This window comes from Protopterus annectens, chromosome 5.part0 (assembly GCF_019279795.1).
Source record: "Protopterus annectens isolate FY-2018-M chromosome 5.part0, PAN1.0, whole genome shotgun sequence".
Classification (NCBI taxonomy): domain Eukaryota; kingdom Metazoa; phylum Chordata; order Ceratodontiformes; family Protopteridae; genus Protopterus; species Protopterus annectens.
This window is the reverse complement of record NC_056735.1, coordinates 1,102,451,588-1,102,467,072: the sequence shown is the minus strand read 5'-3', so window position 1 is coordinate 1,102,467,072 and position 15,485 is coordinate 1,102,451,588. Positions and strand designations below refer to the sequence as shown.

The 15,485-nt window shown below is 43.1% G+C and overlaps 1 protein-coding gene across 1 annotated transcript in view; it reads left to right on the top strand.

The window, feature by feature from the left end:
- REV1 (REV1 DNA directed polymerase) overlaps nucleotides 1-15,485 on the top strand; it is a 4,137,464-nt gene that overhangs the window by 2,543,556 nt on the left and 1,578,423 nt on the right. The window lies entirely within an intron of this gene.

Sequence of the window (15,485 nt, the reverse complement as noted above, 5' to 3'; positions counted from 1 at the left end):
CCTCTGCGCTATTCTTGGACCTCTCAAAAGCATTCGATATGGTCAACCATCAACTTCTCCTCCATACTTTAAAATCCCTCTCACTTGATTCACTAGCATTACAGTGGTTTGACTCATACTTGACAAATAGAAAACAAGCAGTCCTCTGGGACAGCCATCTTTCCTCTCAACTCCCAGTCACTATTGGCGTCCCACAAGGATCCATCTTAGGTCCCCTACTTTTCTCTATATTCATAAATAACCTGCCCACTTCCCTCCCTACATCCACTTGTATACAGTATGCTGATGATTCTACTCTCATCTGCTCTGCTCCATCCCCAGTAGAACTCCACTCCTCTACCCAATTGGTTTTCACAGCAGCAGAAAAATGGTTTCAACATATCTGTCTCCTTCTAAATCCCAAAAAAAACAGACTTCTACTTTTCACCCCAATCCTTAAATCCACCCCAATCACTTTTTCCATTGTGTCCTGCAATGGCACTATCATTAAACCTGACTATTCCACAAAATTGCTAGGCGTCACCATAGACAATCAGCTAAATTTTGACTATCACATTGATTTAACTCTCAAGACAGTTAATAAAAAGATTGGTGCCCTCTACAGACTTAAGCCCTTTCTTACTGCCACATCCCGAGTGTCTCTTGCCCAAACTCACCTCATCTCTACACTACTGTATGCCTCTCCTTCTTTTATCAACATGTCTAAAGCTAACCTTCAGAAGCTTAATTTAGCCTACCATAGTATTGCCAGATTTGCCACTGGCTCTCCATTCCGTACTCATCACTGTCTTAACTTAAAGAAACTTAACTGGCTAGAACTTCCAAACCTAATACTCCTACAGCAATTAGTCATCACTTTTAAAATTCTACATTACCCCTCCAACACACCCATACTGAATAACCTCATCACACCTTATAAAAATCTCACTACACTTCGCTCAGCCAATAAGCTTCTAGTTACTACTCTCAAATCTCATAATAAATCAGGTGACTCCTTATTTGCAAACACTGTCAGATCATATTGGAATAAACTTCCCACAGAACTGACCTCCCTAGGCTCATGTCACCTTTTCAAAAAACAGATTAGAAATCATTTACAAAATCACTGGCTATGCCCTTGCTCCAATCCCGACTGAGCTCAGCAAATATGTTACCCTCTCCAGTCCCCTCCTTTGTACTTCCACTTTTTTGCTCAACTTCTGATTGACTTCCCTTCTGACCTTCTGCTTTCTTTCTCTTGCTTCTTTTATCTGACTTCCTATATCCTTCTACCTTATGCTTTCATCACTACCTTTTGATCACCCTCTCTTCTCTTACTGGCTACTCCTAGGCTATACTATGCCCTTAATATTAGTACCAAACTCAACCTGTACTTTTCCACTTTCTGCTTACTTCATTTCTGCTTTTTTTTCTCTCAAACTACACAATAACTGTTCCACTACCTGCTTTCATAGTTAACACGGTATATTAAATTGTATCTTGCTTTTTGCCAATGTTTGATTGTTGTTTTGATTAGTGATTTTTAAACAGTAAATATTATATTATGATACTGGAGCTTTTCTCCTCAGCCCTCTGCTGAAAATGGACGTGCATCCAGCCAGTCTAGCCCAGTAACACTGTATATGCAATTGTACTTTGCTTTTTTTGTCATTGTTTTATTGTTAGTTTATTAGTGATTTTTTAAACTGTAACGTTATAGTATGATAGTGGAGCTTTTCTCCTCGGGCCTCTGCTGAAAATGGACATGTATCCAGCTAGACTAGCCCGGTTAACAAATGTAAAATAAATAAATAAAATAAATAAATATGTTTACTTCCTCAGGTCTAACATTATCCACTTCAAAGTATTCGAAGTCTACATCCATAAAAGTTTTACACAGAGCCAATACCATCAAGTTTGCACTCCTTTCTGCAGGACGCACCATACAGAACTTCTATACCTCCATCCAACTCATCATCCTTCAAGCCTACCAGCATACTTGTTGAGGCTGATATGGACAGAATGATAAATTTCTTTGGACCCAGATTCAGTTGGAAGATGTACTGTCTCTTGTCTCCCATTAAACCTCTGAGCTTAACTCCATCCCTCTTCGGGGTATTGGACCTGAGATTTATGAGTTTTTTCTTGTTGGATTCAAAGGCTTAGCCTTCATTGACTGACACCTTCTCTGATTCTGCTGGCTCTGAGGAGTTTGGAACCAGAGGGATCTTGGTGCAATAGCTTCGTCACCAACTCTGAGTGTTGAGGTTCAAGTCTGAGGTTGATCAAGTCTTCCCTTCCCCTCAGAACTTTGGTGTTAGACAGCTTGGTACCAACCTCTGCTTCAAGGCATGGCCATGTTGATTTCCTAATTTGTCCGTTCAGGTAGCCTTGGCTCCTGCAAAGGTAGTTTTGCGCTCTCCTAAGACTTCCACTTTTGATTTAGTGGAGAGAGCTGTCTCCTCTTCAGGGAGTAGGACACTTTTGACCCCTTGGGTCTTTCCACTCCACAGTTGATTGCCCTGGAGTCTACTCATTATGTCCCATTGGGACAGCCAACTGAGATCATCTAGGTCTTGAGACAATTTTCATCCAGGACTCAACACACACTTCTGAGCCTTCTCCAGATCACCCCCCCATGGAAGTTCCACAGAAACGTGTGCAAGAGGAGGCACATTGAATTCCCACAGGAATCTTTAACAAGAATGTATGGACTTCAATGAAGGAGAGGGGTACCTCATATCACCCCTTTGAGGATGTCTCATTTGTGGAAATTCTAGTGTTTTTGAGAGAGAAAGGTGGTTGGTCTTCCAAAAACCCCCTTCCCAGGAGGAGCCAGTGTTACCAGCTCTGCTGCATCCTGGTTAGTACTGCCACTGATGAAATGGTGGATCTTATTTTTTGTTGGACATGGAAGGATCTGGATGTTACAGAGCCTATTCATAGGAGGCTAGACAAGTATCTTGTTGCACCTAAGAACTGTACCCACTGGTCATGGCTGTGGTGGTTGTGGCAGTCATTAAAAATTAACCAGTCAAGGACAGTCCTTCTGTCCATCCCCCTAACAGGGAGTCTAGGGTTTTGGAGAAGTTTGGAAATTGAGATTTTATAGGAGGTTTCTACACTGGGCATTAGCAGTGCAATGGTCTTTGAATTGATATCCCATGACCTTTCCTATCTGGATCACAAAAATATGCAAGGAACGTGAATCCTGGTGGATTCATGCACCAGATGTTTATCAGGGTCTTCCCTTTGTTCTGACTTGTCCAAAGGTCACGGTGACCATGGATGTTTCCCAGCTGGGGGGAAGGGTGAGTGGGCAGTACTTGGACAAGACAGTTCAGGGCACATGGTCCCACTTAGAGGCTGATCTTCACATCACTGTGCTAGAGCTGAAGGCAGTTCTTTTAGCATTGCATGAGTTTCAGAATAATCTCCCTCTAGAGATGATTGCTATACAGAAATGTCAGTGGTCTTAACCTGTGTGTCATGAGGCTGTAAGAGTGTGGCAGTGGTCAATCACTTCCATCCGCTTTCTTCTGGCAAAGCACATTCTGAGGAAGTCCAGTGTTTCAGCTGATGGACTGACAGATCTGTTTTACCGCTTTACAGGTGGTCTCTCAATCCATCAGTGATGGAACATATTTTTTGCCAGGTGGGCCAGCTGTTCACTTCTGCCCACAATTTGAAATGCAATAGGTATTTTGCCCTAATCCCCCTAGAGAGGAAGTCCGCAAGAGATCTTCTGATTAACGATGGCTTGTCTCCACTTCCCACGATGGCTAGACAGTCCAAGCTTTCTTCCCAAACTTACATCTTTCCAAAAGGATTCTACTAGGAAAATATAATAGAGCAAATGGAAAAGCTTTTCTATTTGGGCCAGTGACACTTCTATCCCCTTTCAGCACCCATTTTGGCTGTCCTAGAATTTCTGGCTTCAATTTTTCATAGTGGAGCAAGTTACTCCACAATAAAAGTACAGTTGGCTGTGATTTCCAGTTATCATATTGATAAAGACCACTCATCTGTGGTTTCTCTCAGACTATGCAAAGCTTTGGCATGTTTGTATTTAGGTCGCCTATCAAGAGCCCCCACCTTCTTGGGATTTGACAGTTCTCCTCAGGCCTTGACTCAGGCTCAATTTGAACCAGCAGCAAAAGCTAAATTTAAATTTTTGCCTTAAAAGACCGTTTTTTTCTAGTCACCATTACATCCTCCAGGCAAGTGTCTGTACTCCAGATGTAGGCTAGCAAACCACCTTATCTATTTTTCATAAAGACAGAGTTTATGTTCTCACCAACCCTTTCTCCAAATGGTAGCAACAGAATTTACCCTTAACCAATCTCTTAATTTACCAGTTTTCAAAATTTTCTCACAAAGGAAAATACATGCTTTATTTGTTGACTGCCCACAGACAACTTGAGATTCTGTATTCTTAGGGAAAAAAACAACAGAAATTCTGATCCATTTATTTTTCTTTCAAAGGCTGAAATGGGGCAACAGTCTGTGTCTAAAGTAACTTGAGCTAGGTGGATGACCGATTGTATTTCTTAAGTTTATAAGCAAAAAGGTTTGACTTTACCAAGTCCACCACAAGCTCATTCCATAAAGTAAGTTTCCATCTCCTCCGCTTTTTTATGAAGAACTTCTGTAGATGATATTTTTGCTGCTGCTCCTTGGTCCAGTGCTCATACTTTCTTAGCTCATTACAAGCTGGACATCCTTTCTAGGAACCAGGGTAGCATTTGGTTCTGCTATATTTAAAGAATATCCCTCCATGAGACCACCCTGGGGTATTTACTGTCTGGGGACTGTGTTCCAAAGGTTGAGGAATGGACAAAAAAGACAACATCAGATATAAACATGCACTCACCATAATGATGCATCTGTGTTGTCTGTTTTCATTCTTCCTCAACCTCCCCCCAATCCTCCTTCCATTCGTAGATGATACTATTATATTTACCTGGTATGATCTGGAGGTACCCTCCTTTTAGACTTTTTTTCTGTCTTAGTTCCATATAGCTTTATTTCCATGTTAGTACATCTGTTCTACATACATCAGTCTTTTTCTGCAGCTTAATATTAAGGGGCCAAATTTATTTTGAAGTAATGTGGGGTTTGGAGAGGATTATGGGAAGGGAGAGGAGCTTCCTCCCATCCAAAGTCTGAGAAATGGTCAAATTTGGGTCAGAGATCAGATCGGGGCACGGCTGGATACCCTTTGACTGAAAGTCTTTCTAACTCCAGACAGGGTCCAGAGTCTACGGGCTCATTTATCCATAGTTCTTGGCCCCAGGTTACCCAAGGCGGGCGATGTTCTTAGAGCCCTGGGCTCTATGGCTGCAGCAATCTCGATCCTCCCCTGTGCGCATCTTCACATGCATGTTCTTCAGTGCTCTCTAGCCGTACAGTGGTCTTGGCTAGATCTCCCCATGGAATATCCAATTCAAATCAACAAGCCTGCAAGGCGTCACTCCTCTGGTGGCTCCAGTCCCCAGAGATCGCAGCGGGATGCCCATTTGTTTCACCCACAGCCCAAGCCACAGTGACCACAGACGCCTCCCAGCTCGGGTGAGGGGGGCATTATCTGGGGAGGACGGTCCAAGGCACGTGGCCCCAGATCGAGACCAGATTGCACATCAGTGTTCTGGAGATGAGAGCAGTGCTTTTAGCATTACAAGTCTTCCACACTGTTCTTTCTTCAGGGCCTATTGGAATTCAGTCAGACAACATGTCGTTCTGGTACATCAACTAACAGGAAGGAACCAGATCTTTCCCTCTGTGTCAAGAGTGTGTGCGATCTCCACCAGTTGGTTTCTGATTGCAATGCACATCCCGGGACGCTCCAACATTTTAGCGGACAGATTGAGTCTGGCTATTCTAATGCCATATGAGTAGTCTCTGAAACGGTTGATAGCGGAGGAGATCTTCGTTGTGTGGGGTCAGTCTTGCTGGATCTCTTCGCATCTCCTTCCAACATGACGTGCAACGAGTTCTTCGCTCTGATTCCCTCACCAGGGGATTCCCCCCAGAGATGCTCTAGTCCATGCGTGGCCTCCTGGGTTACTGTACACTTATCCCCTGTTAACACTCACTCCGAAGTTTCTACAGAAAGCTTGCCGACTGGGGTGCAAAGTGATCCTCATTGCCCCATTCTGGCCTCGTCAAGTGTGGTTCCCCTTCCTCTGGTCTCATGTTCTGGGTCCCTGCCCGGATCTCATTTCTCATCCCTTGGGCAATTATCCACCCAACCTGGACAGCCTCAAGCTGACAGCTTTGTTGCTCCAGTTCCCTTGATTGCCAGGACTACCAGTCTTTCATCTTCAGTAAAAACTATTCTGGTGACGTCTCACAAGGCTTTCACTAGGAAGATTTACCGCAGTAAATGGAAACAATTCTCTATTTGGGCTTCTCAGAGAAACCTGGATCCTTTTACAGCCCCTGTTCCTGCAGTGTTGGATTTCTTAGCCAATATTATTCAGCAAGGGGCTAGTTCCTCCACTGTGAAAGTGCAACTGGCAGCTATTTCGAATTACCACGTTGGCGAGAACATGAATGCTCTGGCCTGCCCTGGCCTCTTCTAGACTGTGTAAGGCTTTCCTTAAAGGCACCTTTCTTTTGTATCCTCCAATTAAGGACTCTGTTCCTCCTTGGGACCTTACCTTGGTTCTCTAGGCTTTAGTTGCTTCCCCCTTTGAACCTGCAGCATCAGTAGATTTGAAGTTCTTATCCTGAAAGACAGCCTTCCTAGTGGCCATTACGTTGGCTAGGAGTGTTTCTGAGATTCAGGCTTTGTCTGCCCATGCCCCCTTACTTGATCTTCCATAAGGACAGGGTTTCTCTCCACATAAACCCTTCTTTCTTACCAAAAATGGCTTCTGAATCAAACATTAATCAAACAATTAACTTGCCTGTCTTCTTTCCAAATTTTCAGAACAAGGGTGAATATAAACTGCATTTGCTAGATGTTCATAGATAGTTTCATTTTTATTTACATAGAACAAAGCCCTTCCATAAGTCTAACCAGTTATTTGTGGCTTTTTCTAAACCCTTTCTGGGTAAAACCATCTCCAAGGTTTCCTTAGCTAGATGGATTACACAATGTATTTTGCAAATTTACAAAGACAAAGGTCTGTCCCCACCTGGTCCTATTAAAGCTCATTCTAACAGATCTATGACGACTTCTGCTGCCTTTTGGTCTAGGGTTTCATTGGATGACATTTGTGCGGCAGCAACTTGGGCAAGGTCACATACCTTCATTTCTCATTATAAGTTGGATTTGATCTCCAGAGGGAAAGCATCCTTCGGCTCTGCGTTGCTCAGGAATATCCTTCCATGAGGGCCTCGCAGGAGTATGAGTAGCTGGGGACTCTGTACCACAGGTTGCAGATAAAATGAAGTTAATTACTTCAGATAAAGAAGTTATGGACTCACCGTAACACTCCATCTGAGTAGTTACACTTCATTTTTCTGCAGCCTTCCCACCCTTCTTCCCCCAAACCTATTCATGGGTTATTGTAAGTTGAGTTGCTGATTGGTTTGAGTAGTGGCAAACTCGATCTGAGGGAAGGTAGGAAATGGTGATGGATTATGGGTAAGGGGGAGGAGCTTGGAGCTCAGGGGAGCAGATGCTTGAAACATTGCCGGCTCGGATATGATATGGATCCGAATACCCCACAGGTTGCAGATAAATGAAGTGTAACTACTCAGATGGAGCTTTATGTTGAGTACATAACTTCTTTTTTTACATTATTACAAGGAACTATTCTTAAAGTACTTGTTACTATCCACTATCCAACCTCTTCTTTAAAACTCCCCCACTTATGCACTATATATTATCACATATTACTTACCAACTCATTGCCACCTACTCCCCACTGTGTCCTATCTATACCCACTAACTTTCCCCTAGACCAAGTTATAAAGCTTTCCTTTAAAATGTCAATGAACCTCATATGAACTTGTCTATATTCTCCTCCTTTGATAAACTGGCTAGTATTTGTAGTTATTCCTTTCTTGTCTTATCTTCAGTACATCTTCAAGATTATCTCTATTAAACATACTGTATAAACAACAATCATATGTTTATTACCTGCTGTACTTTTAATTGTATGTCTAAACCACTATGCTTATGTAAATATCTTATGCAATCATATGTTATTGTCTGCTATATTTTGTAACTGTATTTGTAAACCACAATGCTCATCTAAATATCTTATGTATAGTATATTAGCAATTGTTCTGCAGCTTTTATCCCTTGGCCTCCACTGAAATGGACAGCTGTGTCCATTGAGACCTCTACTGTAAACAAATGTAAAATAAATAAATTGGGTGATGGTCCTATGTTAAAAGATACTTCTTTTTAAAGAATCAGTTTTTATATTGAAATATAATATCCTAGTACCCAATGGTTTAAACTGTGAAATCAATTGGAAGTATTTAATTTAATTGTCTTATTGTTTTATTTATTAGTTTGTACCTGTTATAAAAGGGGATGTTTTGTACTGTTGGTTACTTCTTGAAGGCTGTTTGGCCGAGACACTAACGTTTATACAGAAAATTCTTTGGAACTGTTGCCAGTTGTTTATTGGTACATTTCTTCCTTATTTATGTTTTTGTAACAGCACTGTGTACTGACTTTATGTATTTTGCTTAGTGCTGTAAATATGTTATTATGCTGCTACAGATAACCACCCTCTTCCACACAACACACAGAATGAAGGGGCCCAGAACTGGCTACTGTGGCTGTAAATTGTCATCTTTACCTGGTATGATCTGGAGGTACCCTCATTTTAGACTTTTTTCTGTCTTAGTTCCATATAGCTTTATTTCCATGTTACTACATCTGTTCTACATACATGAGTCTTTTTCTGCAGCTTAATATTAAGGGGCCAAACTTAGCTTGAAGTAATGTGGGGTTTAGAGAGGATTATGGGAAGGGAGAGGAGCTTCAGCTATGCATCCAAAGTCTGAGAAGTGGTGAAATTTGGGTCAGAGATCAGATCCGAAGCCTAATGGTAGAGGAAGGACGAAAACAGACAACACAGATGCATCATTATGGTGAGTGCATAACTTTTGTATTATAAACATCTAAGCGAACCCAGTTATCTAAATTCCTTTTGACTAAATTCAAATTTATTTGAACTGCATGCAGTACTTGGTAAGCGAGTCCAAGAAGTAGGTATTATAAAGGTAATACAGATCTGCCTTTTCTTTGTTCTGTTTAGACCAATACTGAGATAATCATCTTGTATGTTGAGGTTTTTCTTGCATCTATGGATATCAATATTGCATAGTAGTCTTAATTCCTCATTAGTTATTGCCTTAAATGCCCAAATCATCCTCCCTCTATAGTGACTCTAAGGCATGGAATATAAATTAGTTATCCTTCATATCTATTGATAATTTAAACTGCGGAGACCACCAATTTTCTTCATAAAGTTTCTTCACACACTTTCTAGTGTGTTCAAATCCTTAGCTGTGTACATGGTAAAAGGAGCTGTTTAACTCCATACATGATCTAATAAAAGCTCTGTACAGATTTATCAGCTTATTAATATTTCTGTTTAAAAGCAAGTAAACTTGTGTAAAAAGCGTTTTAACAATCAAATCCATATGTTTTGCAAACAACAAATTGTTAGCAGTAATAATTCCCAAGTCATTAAATTTGACATCTTTCCAAAAATAAACCATGCAAACAAATTTTCTGTACTATTGTTGGTTTCCAAAAATACACCATTGTGCACTTACTGGTGCTAAAATTAATTCCAGCCTCAGATGCCCACGTAAAAATTATCTTTGAATAATGTATGTTATGTTGTCCTATTTCACCTTCATTCTTGCTGGTTGGGTTCGACTCGGCTGTATACTCGAGAGCTTCTACTGGCTCGAGGCCGTAACTTATCCCATGGTGCTTAGTGGCTGTTCCCCAGATCTTGTTTGCCGCTTGAAGCTTCGGGATTGTCTTCGTTGGCTTAGGCTAGTAAAATTTAATATTATACTTTATTTTTGGCATTACTTCTCTTGAAACTTACTGTTAAATCCTAGTTTACCTGTCCCACTTATAGTACAGTGAGTGCCCTTTTTTTGGGTGTTTTTCGTATTTTGGCTATTTTTTCTTTTACGGCTGCTTTTTAGGCCTTATCTTCTCTCCCTCCCCTTTTTCTCTAGTTAGAGAATCCATTTCAGTTAGAGGACTGTTTCACCTTCCCTTTCCCCCCTTAAGCAGTCACCGTTTAAATTAGAGCCGTCTCCTAGGGTTGGAGGAGATTGTCATTTAATTTAGAGACTTCTCCTCCTCGCTATCCTTTCTTGTATTAAAAAAAAAATAATAGTAAATACCTTTCTGTCTTGCTTAACTTTTCCTGATAGTTAAAGTTTTTGCACTCTTATGTTAGTTGTTTTTTTTGACAGTTAAATATGTCGAAAGAATCTGTTAAAGAACATAAATCTGGATTTAAAAAATGCGATTCATGCACTCAAAAAATGTCCATAACAGATGGACACACAAGTTGTGTCTATTGTCTAGGACCTGTCCACCTCCAAGACTCCTGCTCCCGTTTGTCATATTTTCAGTGCCAGGGTCTTACAGGAGAGGAAAAATAAGCTCATTTTAGGGGACTTGTTGAAAGTGGAAGGTGGTAATCGGACTTCAAAACTGGGAAAATCAAAAAAGTCTGCTTTGTTGGCTCCGGTGTCTGAGCCGTCAAGCAGTTTCAAAGTTACAGTATCCTCAGATCCAAAAGTTACTGGTTCCGACAAGTCTGGTCCTCCCTCAGTTCCATCTCTCTTCTGAACCATTGCAGAGCCGAAAAAGAGTCAGTCACCATTTTTGGAGCCTGTCCATTCCGTGCCACAGTCTCCTTTGTTTGGCAGGTAGCCACAAGTCTTCAAGCCATTCCTGTCGATCCTCCAGATTGTCGGACGATGATGTGGAGTGGGTCGTGACGAGACTGCTCCGGGCCCTAGCAGAAATTTTCTCGAGCCCAGCCCATTGGATCGTGGAGCCAACAACTGTACCTCAGATATCGTTGATTCCTCCTCCAACTTGGACGTCTGCTCCGATGCTGTCTTCCATCAAGGGGTCTGGGGGCCGACACTCTCTGGTGGCTCCAGGGGGAGAGTCGAGTCGGACCCATGTTGGAACCGGCTTTCCCACTCAGCGCCTCCGCTCAGGTGAGTTTGGCTCCCACATCAGCCTCGGAGCCACCCTTCTCAGTGCCACTGAGATTTCCCAGCCTCTCTGGGCCAGAGTCTGTCTCAGCCCAGAACAGCGGTGCCTACGAGGTGATGCGGAGTGTGCTCTCCACTGAGTCTGCTCCACCTTTGGCTCCAGCCTCTCTTCCACCCAAGGGACCGGTGTCCACCTGTTCATCATTCCTCTATCACCCCCAGAGTAGAGAACCATTGCCCCAGGAAACCCCATTGGGTGGAATATCCTCTTTCAATACGTCCCCGGAGTATCCCCGAGGAGGTCCCTCGGAAGAGGCAGTGTAAGAGGAAGCACGTAGACTCCCCGGAGTCTGTCACTTCTGATACTGACTTGGAGGATTCAGAAGGGTCCCCACGGTTGCCTCTGAGGATGTTTCCTTTTCAGACATCCTGGAGATCCTTAAGCAGAGGGGTGGCTAGAAGTCCCTTTCCCCTTCTGAAGATGAGTCTGTATACCTGGAGGCATTTGGCTCTCACCACTTTACCTCTTGGGTGTCTCCACCTTTCGACCCTCTCCTGGGTGTAGTGAGTCGGAAGGTGTGGGACTCTCCAGAATCAGTGGACCTTGTTCTGCGGAGGCCAAATAAATGTATTACAGCCCCAGAGTACAGACAGTATTTAAGTCGGGGGGGGGGGTTCCAGTAGATGCGATGGTGGCTACAGCCACAAAGAAGAGTTAGCTGAAACGTCTGCATCTGTCCATCTGCCGAACAAGGAGTTTCGCACGATGGACAGGAACAGGAAGTGTACTTTCTCCTCAGCAGCCTTTACCTTGTAGTTGCTGAATTATTTGTCACATTTCACCTGATTTCAGAGGGATCTTCTAAAAGAGCTGGGAGATACCCTACAAGGTGCTACAGCCCAGGATTTATCTGATAAGATTAATTCTCAGCTGGCAACCTTAACCTCTATCACTAACTCCTCCATGTGCCTCATTTCTTATGCAGCTGATGGAGCGAGCAGGGCAGCAGGCACAGGAATAGCTCCTCAGAGACATTCCTGGATGCTCCTTCGCGAGTTTGCAAAACCCTTCAGATCTTTCTTCATTGATGCTCCCTTTGATTGCTCGTCCTTGTTCGGGCCGAAAGTGAAAGATGAAAGAAACTGCCACCAGGAGCCAACAAGATGGTAAGACTCTATCTGCCATTGGAGTCTGTTTTTTTTGCCCCTACCAGACCTTATCCTAAAGGTCAAAAGAGTGGAAAAATGTGGTTCTGGAAGTCCAAAGGAGCCTTATCTGACACTCTCGGTGATCCTTCACCAGGGGCAGAGGGGGAAATAACAATGGAAGACGCCATCCACGTGGCAGAGGGGGTCTGCATAACCAGGGAGAGATACTTTCTCTGGTTTGCCCTTCCAGCTCTCCTGAAAGGAGGCTCGACTGTCAACCTCTGGAGGCAGTCGGGAGGAGGCTGTCACTGTACCCAGAAGCCTGGCTGAATTTGACTAAAGACAAATGGGTGCAGTCCATTATATCCAGGTGTTACAACATTCCTTTTCATAGTTCACCCCGTCCGTCAAAGTTTATCCCAAACATTCCATCTGGTCAAAGGGATCAAGCAACACTAGAAATTCAAACGTTGCTAGAAAAACAAGTCATCCAAGAAGTCCCCGCAGACCAACTAGGATCCGGAATTTATTCAAGGTTCTTTTTAGTTCCAAAAACAACAGGGGACTGGAGAACCATATTGGATCTCAGCAAACTAAACAAGTTGGTGAGGAAGTCAAAGTTCCAGATGTTAACACTGCAATCTATACTCCATTTTCTGGGACAAGACAATTGGATGTGCTCCTTAGATCTTCAGGACGCTTAATAGCACATAAAGATGGACAGGTGCTCCAGAAGATTTCTATGGAAGCCAGTCATTACCAGTTTAGAGCTCTGGCCTTTGGACTCACTACAGCCCCCAGAGTGTTTACCAAATGCATGGCAGTAGTCACGGCTCATCTGAGATGTCAGGGATTCCAGGTGTTTCCATTCTTAGACTGGCTCCTAACTGCCACCACCAAGCAGCTACTAATCAAAGCAAGAGACTACTCCATCTATCTCTTCTCAGAACTAGGCATTACTATAAATGCAGAAAAAATCTGCCTTGTTGCCTTCACAGCGTATTACTTTCATAGGCGCAAATTTAAATACAAATGACATGTTGGCAAAACTACCCCAAGAAAGGATCCAAACGTTACGCAGTCAAGTACTTGTCTTACTCAGCAAGAAAAAAGTACAGGCAAGATTTGCCCTGAAAGTCCTAGGCTCTATGGCAGCAACTATAACACTACTTCCCCTGACGCGACTTCACATGTGAATATTACAGTGGCTATTCTTCGCTCAATGGTCCATACAGGAGCTACCCATGTCTCACGAGATTCTCATAACAGACTCCTGCAAGAAGGATCTGTTTTGGTGGATTCACTCCACTCAGGTAACAATGAGCAGATCATTTGTAATCCCCCAACCAGTCGCGACAGTAACCACGGACGCATCCCAGATAGGGTGGGGGGGCATTATCTGGGACAGGCGGTCCAAGGAGTTTGGAAAGACCTTGAGTACCATTTGCACATCAGTGTTCTAGAGATGAGGGCGGTGCTTCTGGCGTTGCAAGCATTTCAGAACTCTCTTCCCACGGGGACTATTGCAATTCAGGCAGACAATATGTCAGTGGTATGGTATATCAACAAACAGTGAGGAACCAGATCCTAACCCCTATGTCAAGAGGCCTAGAGAGTTTGGCAATGGGCGATATCTTCTCAACATTTTCTGATGGCAACGCACATCCTGGGGAAATCCAGCGTCATAGCAGACAGGCTAAGCAAAGCGATTCTCATGCCTCCCGAGTGGTCCCTGAATCAAGAAGTTGCGAATCGAATTTTTCACAAATGAGGCCAGTCTTGCTGCGACCTTTTTGACACTCCCTTCAGTGCCAAATGCAGCATTTACTTTGCCCTCATTTCCCCTCAGGGAGAATCACCGAGGGATGCTCTTGCCCACGATTGGCCCCTTGGGACTTCTTTACGCTTTTCCCCCGTTTCCTTTGATTCCAAAAGTTATTCAGAAAGCCAAGTTGTTGTCACAGGTTAATTCTCATTGCTTCATACTAGCCTCGTCAGATCTGGTTCCGTTTTCTTTGGCCCCACCTTCAGGAGGACCCATGGATCCTGGACCCAGTACCAGATCTTCTGACGCATCAGTCAGGAATGCTCTAACCTGCCAATCAGAGCCTCAAGCTGACAGTTTGGTTTTTCCACTTCCAGTCTTCAGCAGTATTCCGCATTTTGGTATCTTCGCACAAAAAGACAACTAGGAAACTTTATGCAAGCAAATGGAAGAGGTTCTCTTGTTGGGCAGACAAGAAACACACAGATCCCTTTACAGCCTCTGTACCTGCAATTTTGGAATTCGTGATAGAAATTTTTAATCAAGGAGCAGCATTTGCCACTATTCGAGTTCAACTAACTGCTATATCCAGTTATCATGTGGGGGAACTCGGATCCAATGTAATGTCCCACAAGTTATGCAAGGCCTTCCTCAGAGGCATTTTTCTGTTAAGACCTCCTGTAAGAGAACCTCCTCCGCCATGGGATCTAAATATAGTATTATCGGCATTGTTTCTTCCCCCTTTCAAACCAGCATCCTCTTGTTCTTTAAAATTTTTATCCTGGAATACTCTGTTTCTGACAGCAGTTACCTCAGCTAAGAGGGTTTCAGAGTTGCAGGCCTTATCCATCTGTCCTCCCCATTTGATCTTCCACAATGATAAGAGTTTCCCTCAGAACAAATCCCTTCTTACCAAGTCTTTTCTGAAACAAATTTAAACCAATCTATAGAATTGCGTGTGTTCTTTCCTAATTATAGCAGCAAGGCAGAATATAAGCTTCACCAATTGGATGTACCTAGATAACTGCATTTTTATTTACACAAGGTGAAAGAGTTCAGAAAGTCAGATCATCAGAAACAAAAAAAGTCTGGGCAGTCTCAAAAGTTACTTTGTCCAAATGGCTTACTGAAGCTATCAAATATGCTCATTACTCTCATGATAAAGGACCACCAGAGAAAGTGAAAGGTCATTCAACTAGAGCAGTGTCTACTTCCATTGGATTCAATTTGTGCTGCTGCTACATGGGTTAATCCTCACACCTTCATCTCTCATTACAAAGTAGATGTGGCCTCCCAGAATAGGGCATCCTTTGGTTCCACTGTCCTGAAGAGTTTATGCCCTTGAGCCACCCAAGAAAAAGGTGCTGGGGACTCTGTCCCAACCAGCAAGAATGAAGGCGAGATAGGACAGCATATCATC